We start from the raw sequence: 14434 nt of genomic DNA on the forward strand, positions 1-14434 counted from the left end.
AAAAAGGTCAAGATAAACATTCTTGTCAATACAAATTTATGAAAATTTGCAATCCTCTGTAATGACTATTTCAAATCTCTTGTTTCAAAAAAAGTTGTCCAATAACCACCTGTCCTGGGCAATTGAGTTAAAAAAATAATAAATCTGCGATTATTAAATATTTTCATTGAGTCAGCCACAGATACGACATGCAGCACAGAACGATGACTGAATGATATTATCTTTAGATGTTTTTCATACAAACTAATGGACATTTAATGAGTACCTACTGCATGCCAGGCCCTATAGATGCTAAAGATACAAAATACTAACACACAGATCCTATATTCCAGTTCTCTGTCTACTCAAGGAGACAGGCACTATGATGAATATAAATACTAAAAAAAATATATACACACACAGACACACATACACAGACACACACAGACCCCAATCCCTTATCTCCAACTCCAAAAATCCAAAAAGCTCTAAAACCTAAAAATTATTTTCTAAGCTGCCAGAGAAACATGGCCTAACTAATGTAAGGTTTCTTATAGTCTTTTTTATTCTACTTAGTGTGAAGATGTATAATTTTGCTGGGAAAATTAATGTGTCTGATTATGGGGTGACTGCTCCTACCCACAGGAGGTTTCATGATATACGGCATATGCACCATATTAATTTTCTAAGTTCCAAAAAACTTTTTACTTCTGAGACACATATGCCACCATGGGTTTCAGATAAGGGACTACAGACCAAGTTTGGAGGATGCAAAGAAAGATGAATTATTTCAAGGAGCAAACAAGTCACTCGAGGAAGGTAAAAGTTGTAATCAGAGAAGCCTCCAGAAAAAGGTTATCTTGTTCTGGGCTTCATAACACTACACTTGAAAATTTTAAACTAATCCTTTTATACCACCACCAAAGACATCTTTTATTGTTTCTACAGCCTTACTTCCTTGTTTTGAAAGATCTGAGCTGCCAAACCATATTTATTCATATTTACATCTCCAAAGGGATAAAATCATTACTATACCAATCTTGTATTTTCAAACAAAAAAGCACAAACTTTCTGTTTTCTTGGCCCTACAGCCTTATACCAAATAAATGTACGATTTCCATTAAGTTCATTCAAATATAGTCAGTCTTGAATATGTGGATATGATCAACCACTGCAGATTATCCACAGCAGAACATAATATCTAACACTTAAGATTGTAGCATTAGCTATGTACCAGATACTACCTAAGCATTGTATGTATATATACAGTCAGCCCTCCATATACTCTGGTTCCACATCTGCAGATTTAATCAATCATGAATCAAAGATATTCAGGGGAAAAAAAATAAAATTCCAGAAAGTCCAAAAAAACAAAACTTGAATTTGCCAGGCTCCGGCAACCATTTACATAGTACTTACATTGCATTAGGTATTATAAGTAATCTAGAGATGATCTAAAGTATGCTTAAGGATGTGTGTATACTATATGCAAATATTATGCCATTTTCTATAAGGGACTTGAGCATCCACAGATTTTGGTATCCACAGGGGTCCTGGAATGAATCCCCTGCCAATACCAAGGGACAACTGTTTATCTACATATATGTCATACACACACACACACACACACACGTGTGTATGTAACATTTATACATATAACATAATAAGAACAGCATAGGTATAATACATATATTACATGTGTTTATGTGTATACACACATGTATACATACACATATAATCATTTAATCCTCAAAACAACTTTGTGAGGTAGTTTCTATTATTATCCCCATTTTAAAGATGAGAAAAGTGAGGCACTGTGAGGCTAAGTAACTGGCCAGCATGGCATTATGAGAGACATCACAATAGAGAATAAGCATGGAGAAAACATTTATAACACAGATTTGCTGTTATACTGACTTCCTTCTCAAACTTACTATTATCCCAGTTAATAGAAAATTAATGCCACTGGAATTAGCCTCAGGCCCTCCCCCATCTCTTTCCCCTCCATAACTGCCCCCATTCATAACCTCTCAGTTCTCAAATTCTAGTACACAAACTGTATAGCACTGCCATTTTAATGATCTGTCCACATTAAGAGAAATGTTTTAGACCAGGTGTACGGCACCATTCCTCAGACTGGGCTGATGTGGGATAAAGTTTTCAGTGGTCTGAGGCAGAAAGCGGGTGGGGAGCAGACGATATATATATTTTTATGAAACACAAATTATTCAACTTAAAATACCATTTTTCATTCTAAGGTTGTCATTCTTACCTTCTCAGTGTTAAATATGATAATGATGATCAATGTTTAGTTTCTTATTGTCGTTACTGGCCAAATAAAAAGTCAGTAACCCAGTCAATCCCCCTCAAAATCCTAAATGTTAGAATAACAAACATAAATAAATCTACCATATATGCATAGAGGGGGAGGGGAGGGGAGGGGAGACAGTCATAGGCAAGAAATGAAGGACTCAAAACTTGCAGGTTCAAAAGGAAACAGACACCACTTTCACTTTTAAGAGTGACATACAAACTTAAGAGACCAGTCCAGCAAACAAGTGCAAACAAAATAAACCGTTGCAAATTTCAATGTCTTATTCAGAAAAGATTACAATCATTGAGGCAATTCTTCATTTTGAAGTGGGATAAAATGGGGGGAATTAAAAAAAAAAAAAAAAAGAATGACAAATTTGAATTTTAAAATGAAAGTCAAGCTCGATAATTCTCAACAGTACTAGGAAAAGGGGATTTAAAAGAGTATCATTCATTTATTTTCTTCCAAAACACAACAAAGAGAAGACTTTTAAAAGCATGGACTCTAGAGTCAGCCAGAATCCCAGCTCTGTGCTGGCATGTGACTTTTACCCTCTCTGCTTTAGTTTCCTTCGAGGTTGGTGTGAGGATTAAATGAATTAAGATACATAAAGTGCTTAGAACAGTGCCTGGCACTTAGTAAGTGCTTCAAAAGTACTGTCATACACGAATCCGCCCACAGGTGGGCTGGCACTAGCCCCAGGACCCGGACTCACCCACCACTGGCTGGGCACCAGCCCCAGGATGCCTTGGGCCCCAGCCCCACCCACCAGCAGGCCAACATCAGCTTCAGGACAACCCAGAAGCCACAGCCAGATGTGTCAGGAACCACCCCCAGCCCAACAGCAGGCAGACACCAGCTCTAGGACCCCCAAGGCCCTGCAGCCAGAGAACCTGGAACCTGGCTCCATCCATCAGCAGCCCAGGACTAGTCCCAGGAGCCCCTAGGCCCCAACCCCACTCATCAGCAGGTTGACCCAAGCTCCAAGACACCTTGGACCCCTCAGCCAGCCACCCTGCAATCCAGCCTCACTCACCAGGGCCAACAGCAGCCCTGAAACACCTCAGACACCACAGCTAGCCATGTCAGGGACTGGCCCTGCCCACCAGCAAACAGACTCTAGTGCTAGGACCCCCTGGACCTACACCCACCCCAGAACCCAGCTCTGCCCACCTACCAATCAGCGCTAGCTGCGGGACCCCCCAGGAACCCACAGCCAGCTGTCTCATGACCCAGCCCCACCAACGAGACCAGGGGCCTGCCATACCTACCAGACCACCAATAGCAGTCAGCCTGCCACACCTACCAGACCACCAATAGCAGTCAGCCTGCCACAACAGAAGGACCCACACAGCCCACACAGGTGGGCCCTATAACATATAGTTCTGGTGACTAGAGGGGAGTGCACTGCTGGGAAACATAGGATGTCTCCTACAAAAGACCTCTTCTCCAAGATCATAAAATGTAACCAACCTACCAGATACACAGAAATAAAAATAGCAAACTAGGCAAAATAAGATGACAGAAGAATATATTCCAAACAAAGGAACAAAATAAAACCCCAGAAGAAGAACTAGCTGAAGTGGGGATAAGCAACCTACCCAATAAAAGTTCAAAGTAGTGATCAGACAGATGATCAAATAACTCCGGATAAGACTAAATAAACAGAATGAGAAGTTAGAAGTTTTTAACAAAGAGTTGGAAAATATAAAGAAGAACCAAACAGAGATGAAGAATACAATAACTGAAATGAAAAATACACTAGAAGGAATCAACAGTAGACTAAATGATACAGAGAAACGCATCAGTGAGCTAGAAGACAGAGTAGTGGAAATCACTGAAGCTAAACAGAAAAAAGAAAAAAGAAAAAGAAGTGAGGAAAGTTTAAGAGACCTCTGGGACAACATCAAGTGTACTAACATTCACATTAAAGGGGTCCCAGATGGAGAAGAGAGAAAGGGGCAAATAAAATATTTGAAAACATAATAGCCAAAAACTTCTCTAACCTGGGAAAGGAAACAGACATCCAGGTCCAGGAAGCACAGAGAATCCTAAGCAGCATCAACCCAAAGAGGATCAAACCAAGACACACTGTATCTAAAATGGCAAAAATTAAAAATCAAGAGAGAATATTAAAAGCAGCAAGGAAAAAGCAACAAGTTACATATGAGAAAAATCTGATAAGGCTATAAGCTGACTTTTCAGCAGAAATATTGCAGGCTGGGAAGAAGTGGCACAATATAAACAGTTAAAATGATGAAAGGAAAAAACCTACCATCAACACTCTTCCTGCCAAAGCTTTCATTCAGATTTGATGGAGAGATCAAAAGTTTTACAGGCAAGCAAAAGCTAAAAGAGTTCAACCTCACTAAACTGGCTTTACAAGAAATGTTAAAAGGACTTGTCTAAGTGAAAAATAAAGGGCCACAACTAGAAATATGAAAATTACAAAAGGAACACTCATTGGTAAAGGCAAATATACAGTAAAGGTAGTCAATCAACCACTTATAAAGCTAGTAGAAAAGTAAAAGGACAAAACTTGTAAAAACATCCACAACAAATACTTAAGGGATCCACAAAACAAACGGATGTAAAATATGATGTCAAAAACGGTAAACTGGGGGAAGGGGTTAAAAATGCATGGTTGTTAAAACACATTCGAACTTAAAAGATCATCAACTTAAAACAATCATAACTATATAGATATATATAGATATATATGATGAACATGTATATATATACACATATACACACACATAAACCTCATGCTAATCACAAACCAAAAATCTATACTAAATACACATGCAGAAAAGAGAAAGGAATCCAAAAGTAACACTAAAGATAGTCACCAAATCAAAAGGAGAAAAAAGGAACAAATAAATTATGAAAATAACCAGAAAACAATTACAAAACAGCAGTAAGTACACACCTATCAATAATTACTTTAAATGTAAATGGACTAAATGCTCCAATCAAAAGACAAAGAGTGACTGAATGGATATAAAATAAGACCCATATATATGTTACCTAAAAAGAGACTCACTTCAGATGTAAAGACACACACAGACTAAAAGTTAGGGGGATGAAAAAAGGTACTCCATGCAAATGGAAACCAGAAATAAAAAAGAAGTTACAAATGACACCACAGAAATAAAAAGGATCATAAGAGATTACTATGAACAACTGTACACCAATAAATGGACAACCTAGAAGAAATGGACAAATTCTTAGAAAGGTACAATCTCCCAAGACTGAACCAAGAAGAAATAGAAAATATGAACAGACCAATTAGCAGTAATGAAGTTGAATCAGTAATTTTAAAAACTTCCAACAAACAAAAGTCCAAGGACCAGATGGCTTCACATATGAATTCTTCCAAAAACTCCGAGAAGAGTTAACACTTATCCTTCTCAAACTATTCCAAAAAATTGCAGAGGACGGAACACTTCCAAACCCATTCTATCTAGTGAAGCCAGCATCACTCTGATACCACAGTCAGACAAAGATACACAAAAAAAGAAAATTACAGACCAATATCACTGATGAACATACATGCAAAAATCCTCAACAAAATATTAGCAAATCAAATCCAACAATACATTAAAAGGACCATACATCATGATCAAGAGGAATTTCTTCCAGGAAAGCAAAGATGGTTCAATATCTGCAAATCCATTAATGGGATATACCACATTAAAAAGCTGAAGTACAAAAAACATACAATCATCTCAATAGGTCCAGAAAAGGCTTGTGACAAAATTCAACATCCATTTTTGATAAAAACTCTCAAAAAAGTGGGTAGAGAGGGAACATACATCAACATAATAAAGGCCATAAATGACAAGCCCACAGCCAACATCACACTCAACAGTGAAGAAAGCATTTCCTCTAAGATCAGGAACAAGACAAGGATGCCCACTCTCAACATTTTCATTCAACATAGTACTGGAACTTTTATTCAACGTAGTACTGGAAGTCCTAGCCACAACAATCAGACAAGAAAAACAAAGTAAAAGGAATCCAAATTAGAGAGGAGAAAGTAAAACTGTCACTGTCTGCGGATGACATGACACTATCCATAGAAGATCCTAAAGATGCCACCAAAGAACTACTAGAACTCATCAAGGATTTGGTAAAGTTGCAGAATACAAAATTAATATACAGAAATCTGCTGCATTTCTATATATAACAAACTATCAGAAAGAAAAATTAAGTAATAAATTAATCACATTTATAATCACATCAAAAAGAATAAAATATCTTGGAATAAATCTAAGGAAGTAAGAGATCTAGACTCAGAAAACTATCAGATACTGATGAAAGAAATCAAAGACAACACAGATAGATATACTGTGTTCATGGATTGGAGGAAGTAATATTGTTAAAATGGCCATGCTACCCAAGGCAACCTGCAGATTCAATGCAATCCCTATCAAAATACCAGGGGCATTTTTCACAGAACTAGAATAATTCTAATATTTGGATGGAAACATTAAAAAAAAAACCCAAATAGCCAAAATAATCTTGAGAAAGAAGAACAGAGCTGGAGGTATCACGCTCCCTGATTTCAAACTATATTACAAAGCTACATTAATCAAAACAGGACGGTACTGTCACAAAAACAGACACAAACATTAATGGAACAAAATAAAGAGCCCAGAAATGAACCCATACTTACATGTGCAATCAATCTACAACAAAGGAGGCAAGAATATACAATGGGGAAAAGACAGCCTCTTCAATAAATGATGTTGGGGAAACTGAACAGCTACATGCAAAAGAATCAAGCTGGACTACTCTCTCTCACCATGCAGAAAAATACATTCAAAATGGATTAATGACTTAAATGTAAGACCTGAAACCATAAAACTTCTTAAAGAACACCTAAGTAGTAAGCTCTTTGACATCAATCTTAGCAATATTTTTTTGGATATGTCTCCTCAGGCAAGGGAAAAAAAAGTAAAAATTAACAAATGGGACTACATCAAACTTAAAAACTTTTGCACAGCAATGGAAACGATTAATAAAATGAAAAGGCTGCCTACTGAATGGGAGAAGCTATTTCCAAATCATGTATCTGATAAGGGGTTAATATCCAAAATATAAAAAGAACCCATACAATTCAATATCAAAAAACAAACAACCTGATTGAAAAATGTGCAGAGGATCTCAACAGACATTCTTCCAAAGAATATATAGCCAACAGGCAAATGAAAAGATGCTCAACATCACTAATCATTAGGGAAATGCAAATCAAAACCACACTGAGATATCACCTCACACCTGTCAGAATAGCTATTATCAACAAGACAACAAATAACAAGTGTTGGTGAGGGTGTGGAAAAAAGGGAACCCTTGTGCACTATTGGTGGGAATGTGAATCAGTGCAGCCACTATGGAAAACAGTATTGAGAGTTCTCAAAAAATTAAAAATAAAATTACCAAAGTTCCAGCAATGCCACTCCTGGGTATTTATATGAAGAAAACAAAAACACTAATTAGAAAAGATATATGCACCTCTATATTTATTGCAACATTATTTACAATAGCCAAGATATGAAAGCAACCTAAGCGTCCATCAATAGATGAATGGATAAAGAAGATGTGGGGTGTGTGTGTGTATACACACACACACACACAAAATGCAGTATTACTCAGCCATAAAAAAGAATGAAATCTTGCCATTTGCAACAACATGGATGGACCTATAAGGTATTATGCTAAGTGAAATGAGTCAGAAAGACAAATACCGTATGATTTCACTTATATGTGAAACCTAAAAAACAAATGAACAAACATAACAAAATTGAAACAGTTATATATACAGAGAACAAATAGGTGGTTGCGACAGAGGTGGGAGGAGGAATGAAATAGGTGAGGGGGATTAAGAGGTACAAATTCCAGTTGCAAAATAAATGAATCACAGGTATAAAATGTACAGTGTGAAGAATATAGTCAATAACTATGTAATAGCTTTGTAGGATGATAAATTGTAACTAGATGTTGTGTAATAGGAAATAACAGTGTTGTGGGTCAATTATACTTCAAAAACTAACTTATAGAAAAAGAGATCAGGACCTAGAGACTATCACACAGAGTGAAGTAAGTCAGAAAGAGAAAAACAAATACCATATGCTAACACACATATATGGAATCAAAAAAAAAAAAAAAAACAATGGTTCTGAAGAACCTAGGGTCAGGACAGGAATAAAGACGCAGATGTAGAGAATGGACTTGAGGACATGGGGAGGGGGAAGGGTAAGCTGGGACGAAGTGAGAGAGTGGCATGGACATATATACACTACCAAATGTACAATAGATAGCTAGTGGGAAGCAGCCACATAGCACAGGGAGATCAGCTTGGTGCTTTGTGACCACCTGGAGGGGTGGGATAGGGAGGGTGGGAGGGAGACGCAAGAGGGAGGAGATATGGGGATATATGTATACATATAGCTGATTCACTTTGTTATACAGCAAAAACTAACACACCATGGTAAAGCAATTATACTCCAATAAAGATGTTAAATAAATAAATAAATACATACATAAATAAATATAATAAGAAAAAGAGATCAAATTTGCGGTTAACAGAGCCAGAGGTGGAGGGAGGGGGAGTTGGATGAAGGCAGACGAAAGGTACAAATTTCCAGTTATGAGATAAATAAGTACAAGGGATATAACATAAAACACGATAAACATAATTAACACTGTTTTACGTTGCATATGAAAGTTAAGAGCTGTTAAAAAGTTGTTAAATCCTAAGAGTTCTCATCACAAGGAAAAAAATTTTTTTCTATTTCTTTAATATCTATATGAGATAATGGATGTTCACTAAACTTATCGTAATAATCATTTCATGATGTAAACCAAATCATTATGCTCCACACCTTAAACTTATACAGAGTGCTATATATCAATTACATCTCAATAAAACTGGAAGAAAAAAAGTACTGTCATATTATTTAACATGAAAAACAATAGTGGGGCTTCCCTGGTGGCGCAGTGGTTGAGAGTCTGCCTGCCAATGCAGGGGACACGGGTTCGAGCCCTGGTCTGGGAGGACCCCACATGCCGCGGAGCAACTGGGCCCGTGAGCCACAATTACTGAGCCTGCGCGTCTGGAGCCTGTGCTCCGCAACGGGAGAGGCCGCGATAGTGAGAGGTCCGCGCACCGCGATGAAGAGTGGCCCCCGCACCGCGATGAAGAGTGGCCCCCGCTCGCCGCAACTAGAGAAAGCCCTCGCACAGAAACGAAGACCCAACACAGCCATAAATAAATAAATAAATTAAAAAAAAAAAAAAACAATAGTGAAGTAAGAACTAGAATGAAGACTATAAAAATTACGATGCTAAAAGTAGTTGATGTTATACTGCCATAAACTTTTTCAAAACTTAAGTACAACCATTTTTATGTATATAAAGTATGAATATATGAAGTTACGTGTGACACTTTTCAACTTACTTTTTTTAAACATAAACTTTTCAATTTACATTTTTTAAAATTTAGGAAAAAACTCGACAGGTGGAGACCCTATATTGTTTACAAGTTTGCTTCCAAGGCTCAGGAATGCACTACTCAACTGAGGCTGCATTTGAACGGGTGACAGAAAGAGCAACACACTCAATACGTTCACCAATAAAAGAAACTTTCAAGAGTATGATGTATAGCCTTTATGTTGATAAAAATCCAACTACCCATTGCTGAGCAAGTCCTTCAGTTAGAAGTACACCAAGCTTCCATGGAATATTCGCAGGCCAAGTGATGTAGGCACCACACAGCAGGCACACGTGGTACCTGCACTCTTCCTAGTTGAGGGAGTTCTCCCAGTTCCGCTATCACCTCCCCTGGGACCTGGACTTAGCTTACTCTGCATAAGGGATTTCCCTAAGGCAAGCGCTCTCAGTTCATCCTGCCATGTGTCTCTTATCTCAAGCCACCTCTACACCAAACGTGAATTATTAAAACGCACTTGTTCATTGATACACTTTATTTCTTAGCAAACAAGTAATCTACATCTTTGCTACTCAAGAATAGTTCCTCCTCCAGCCGCAGGTAGGAGCTTATAAGAAATAAAGAATACCAAGCTGTATCTGATCTACTGAATCAGAATTTGCATATTTAAACAGGAGCCCCAAGGGATTCCTAGGCACACTGAAGTTTGAGAAGAACTGCTCTACAGGACTCTACTGCAGATAGCTGTAAAAATTAAAAATGCTCCAGTTTACAAGTGAATTTAGAGATAAGATGTGAAAACTACCAAGACGTAGAATCAGAAAAGCTCCTTAAGAGAATTAACCAACACATAAATGAATTTCTTTATCACTGATACCAAAGGTGCTCAAAGGTTTACTTTCAACAGTGTAACAGCGCACGCTCATAATATATAGGGACTACATAGTCATATATTGGGGCTATATTTTGTGGTACAAAGAATACAAAAGAATGACTGGGTCTAGAAGTTTCAGCGCAATCCGGCCCAAAGGTGTGCAACCTGCATTCTAAAATTTTGGGAGTCAGAATTCGACGTTGACAAGTGAAAACTCTTTCCAGATAATTATTCAGAAAAAAATCTAAAAGATGTTAACTTTAAACATAAATCATATCCTGGAAGTAAAACTACTTAATAGCTACTGAACAAACTCTAGGTCACTTGTAGAATCAGGAAATTGTTTTGGAGGTTGGTGCTCCTTTTTCCAGGAAAGGGGCGGGGGGAGCCGTTAAATAAAAAAAAAAAAATCAATGTTCACCCTCTGCAAAGTTTTTCTCATACCCTGAACGGCCTCAACTTGCATGTTCCTACAGGTGAAAAAACTCAAGTCGTACTCAAACAAGGTCACGTTTCCATCTTGAAAAGTGAAAGGCTTTTTTCTCTTCTCAAGGCTGCACTTTAAAACATTTGGGGATTTCGGGTCCGTTTGGCTTCCGGCCCGCGAAGGAAGCGTGCTGCCCGGGGCTGAAATGAACAGGGAAATCTACCAAGTAGGAAGTGGAGCCCGGGTCCGGCCACCAGGCTCTGCCTTCTCGCTGCAGGGGGCCCTGCGGCCGGGACCCCAAAGGGCAGGCAGGCAGCAAGCTGGGGAACAGGCCCCCGGCCCCGCCGCCCCGCAGCGAAAGAGTCTACTCTCCCGCCACCCAACCCCCGCCCGCCCAGGATGCGCACACGCGGAGGGCGCTGCGAGTCCCCGTCCGCGGCGGCGGCGGCGGCACCACAGGCCTGCCAGGGAGGCGGCGGCGGAGCGAGGGGAGGCGGGACTCGTCCTGAGAGGCTGAGGGGAGACCGGGGCGGGAGCGTCTGCATGTGGGGGCTGCGCTGGAGGAAGGCGGAGGCGCTCAGGGGGCCCGGGCTGCTTTACGATTATCATCATTATTTTACCTGTGGCGCAGGAGGGCTCCCCAGCTCCTACTCCCTGAATCCTCCTCCTCCCCTCCTCTTTCTCTCTCCCTCAGTCTCTGCCGGGCGCTCGTGGTGCCGGCCGGGCCGGACCCGACCAGATAGAGAACAGGACGGGAGGGGGTGGCGGCGGCGGTGACCAGCGGCCACGTGACCACGCCCGCGCCGTAACGGCGGCCGCCTCCTGCCTCGCGCCCTCCCCGCGCTCCACCTCTAATAACCCCGCGGCTCGCGCGCCCAGGACGCTGGTGCGCAGGCGCCCGCCGGGGCCCGAAGACTGCGCGGGCGCGACGCGCTTGCTCTCGGGGCCGGGCCTGTGGGGCCCCGCGAGGCGCGAGGCGGGGAGGGAGCCGCGAGCCGAGCCCTCCTCCGCTGCCGCTAGAGCGCATGCGCGGGATGGCCTTTTTTTTTTTTTTTTTTTTTTTTTTTTTTTTCCCCCCCCTTTCCCTTCCTTCCCCTTTCCCTCTCTCCCTTCCACACCCCCTCTCCGCCATCGCGCAGCTGGAGGCTGGGACTCTACCCCAGGACTTAGACCCTCACGCTCACCACCACTGCCTTCCCAGGGTGGGACTTTCTGAGAGGCTGGCCCTCCTGCTTAAGAATTTACATTTCCTTGTTGCAGCTGACTGGACTCCTATTCATGCTTCAAGACCCAACCAATATGTCACTTCCTCTGTGAAACGTACCCCACTCTACTTTGGAGGAGTCACTAGCATTTTGTGCATACCAACTTAAGTATAGTCCATGGAGAAATAATACATAACAGTTATTTTTTACAAACCACAGTGCTAGGCTTGCATTTTATGTTACCTCATAACCTAGGGCAGTATGTGTCTTTAGCATGATGGTACCTCGGCAAAGGTCGGATGACTGACTATCCGAATGCAGACATGCCTAAATGCTGTGGCTTGTTGTCCTCCACTGCTTAATCATGATTTACACAGCGCAGTGCCAGTGCCGTTTTGCTTGTTTCCCCAATATGAAAGCCTTTGAATGGTAATGCTTTGAATGGTAATGCTAATTAGAGTGGTAAATGCTTCACCTAGTTAAAAAGATTTATGGTCTTTTATTAACCTATCTTCACAAAGAGCCCAATGGAAATCGATACTGTTGAGTCCAGAAAAAGGAAACCAAGTCAGAGAAAGGTCAAATTTCCAAAGGTTAGCTAGCTTCCGAGGAAGGTCCCTGCGTGGGAGACCTTTGTTCACAAACAAACCCTCCCCTGCAGGGGAGGATTCCCTCACTTTCTGCAGACCCTTTTTGTTGCAGAAGCAGGACAGGTTATGTGAGTGCCTCGTGCCAGATTTAATGGGGGGAAAAATAATTAAAATGTAAAAACATACTAACTGGTAGTTCTGGCCAGACCAGTCATCATTACTGTTAAACTAGTGAATATTGAGATGAAGATGTTCAAGAAATAGAACTAGCAACAGAATCCCAGGAAAATGTTGGGATAAATGTTCATCAAGAAACAGCGTTGACAAGGGCTTCTGAGAAAGAGGAAAATCACAACCCAGCTCTCATGTGTTTGCATTGTTGGTGGGCTCTTTTCTGCACTTACCAATGGATACACCCATGGATTGATTCCACCCAATAATTTCAGCTACCACCTCAGGTATGCTAGTAGCATTCCACTCTAAATATCTAGTCCAAGGTTCAGAATCTGTGGGACACCATTATTTTGGTGGCCCACAATGAACCATGCCTCCACAGAAGTCATGCTCTCGTGTAATCTCTCCCCTTGAATCCGGGCTGGACCTGTCACGGCTTTAAACAACAGAATATGGCACACACACACACAAATCTGTGCCAGTTCCAGGCCTAGGCCTTAAAAAAAGGCTTTGCAGTGACAACACTGAAATTTACCAGAGCCTGTACTCGTGGAAAGCGAAGACTATTAAGAAATCCCCCCACCAGTTTGTGTTCTGGGAAATGGCTTACAGAAAAGAACAGTCCTTACCCATAAGACTTTGATGAGACTCTTTCTGCCCCTTGGGTCCACCGTTGTGTTTATGCTGAGGCCACACTCCCCCCTGGGCTGCTCCCCATCTGACAGAGCACAGCAGGGCTACTAACACAGGATTCTTCTAATGGGCAGCTTTGGCTCAAGGATTCCCCACAAGCCTGGTCAAAACTTTCTTAGAACTGCCTGCAGTCTTGGGACTTTCTTAGTTAATCTTCCTTCCTTCCTTCCCTCTTAGCTTTTACAGGTGTCAGACCTGCATCGTGGTCTGAAGTCTCTCTCCCAAGCTCCTGCTCCCTTCCTTTTATCCTTCACTGCTGTTCTCTCAATTAAACTTCTGTATATCCAATCCCATCTTGGTGTCTGCCTCCCTGAGGACCTGAACTCAAACCCACCCCCATTCTAGGATTTTACCTGGCCCACCCTCAGGCTAGAGCTACAGGTCACAATTATGAGTCATATTAAGAAATCCAACTTCTCTCATTCTTCTATGTTTTACATTTTGAAAACCTTTTCATCACCCAGACCCATCCATTAAAATGCAGCTAACCCCAGGTAGAGATAACAACATGCTTAAAGCCTTTCACTACTAAGAAAATAAGAAAGATTTAGAGTTATTTTGACTACAAAGATAATTAACATTGTAATAAAGACTGTTAGGCTAATAATAAAAATTACTAAAAGTATTGTAGGATAACATGGGCCATTTGGGTCTCCCCCTCCCCAGCCTGTGTTCCTGTAGCAAATACTGTGGCGGCTGTTTTTGTAGATCATAATAAGAGAGGT

The 14434-nt window shown here is 40.8% G+C and overlaps 1 protein-coding gene across 5 annotated transcripts in view; it reads right to left on the reverse strand.

Annotated features, from left to right (window-relative positions):
* TBC1D5 (TBC1 domain family member 5) overlaps positions 1-11859 on the reverse strand; it is a 537570-nt gene extending 525711 nt beyond the window's left edge. For all 5 annotated transcript variants that reach the window (XM_059920388.1, XM_059920390.1, XM_059920392.1 and 2 more), the window contains exon 1: positions 11668-11859. The gene's annotated coding sequence lies outside the window, so the exon portion shown is untranslated. The remainder of the gene's footprint in view (positions 1-11667) is intronic.
* Positions 11860-14434: the final 2575 nt, after the last annotated feature.

The sequence above is a fragment of the Balaenoptera ricei genome, chromosome 4 (genome assembly GCF_028023285.1).
Source record: "Balaenoptera ricei isolate mBalRic1 chromosome 4, mBalRic1.hap2, whole genome shotgun sequence".
Lineage (NCBI taxonomy): Eukaryota > Metazoa > Chordata > Mammalia > Artiodactyla > Balaenopteridae > Balaenoptera > Balaenoptera ricei.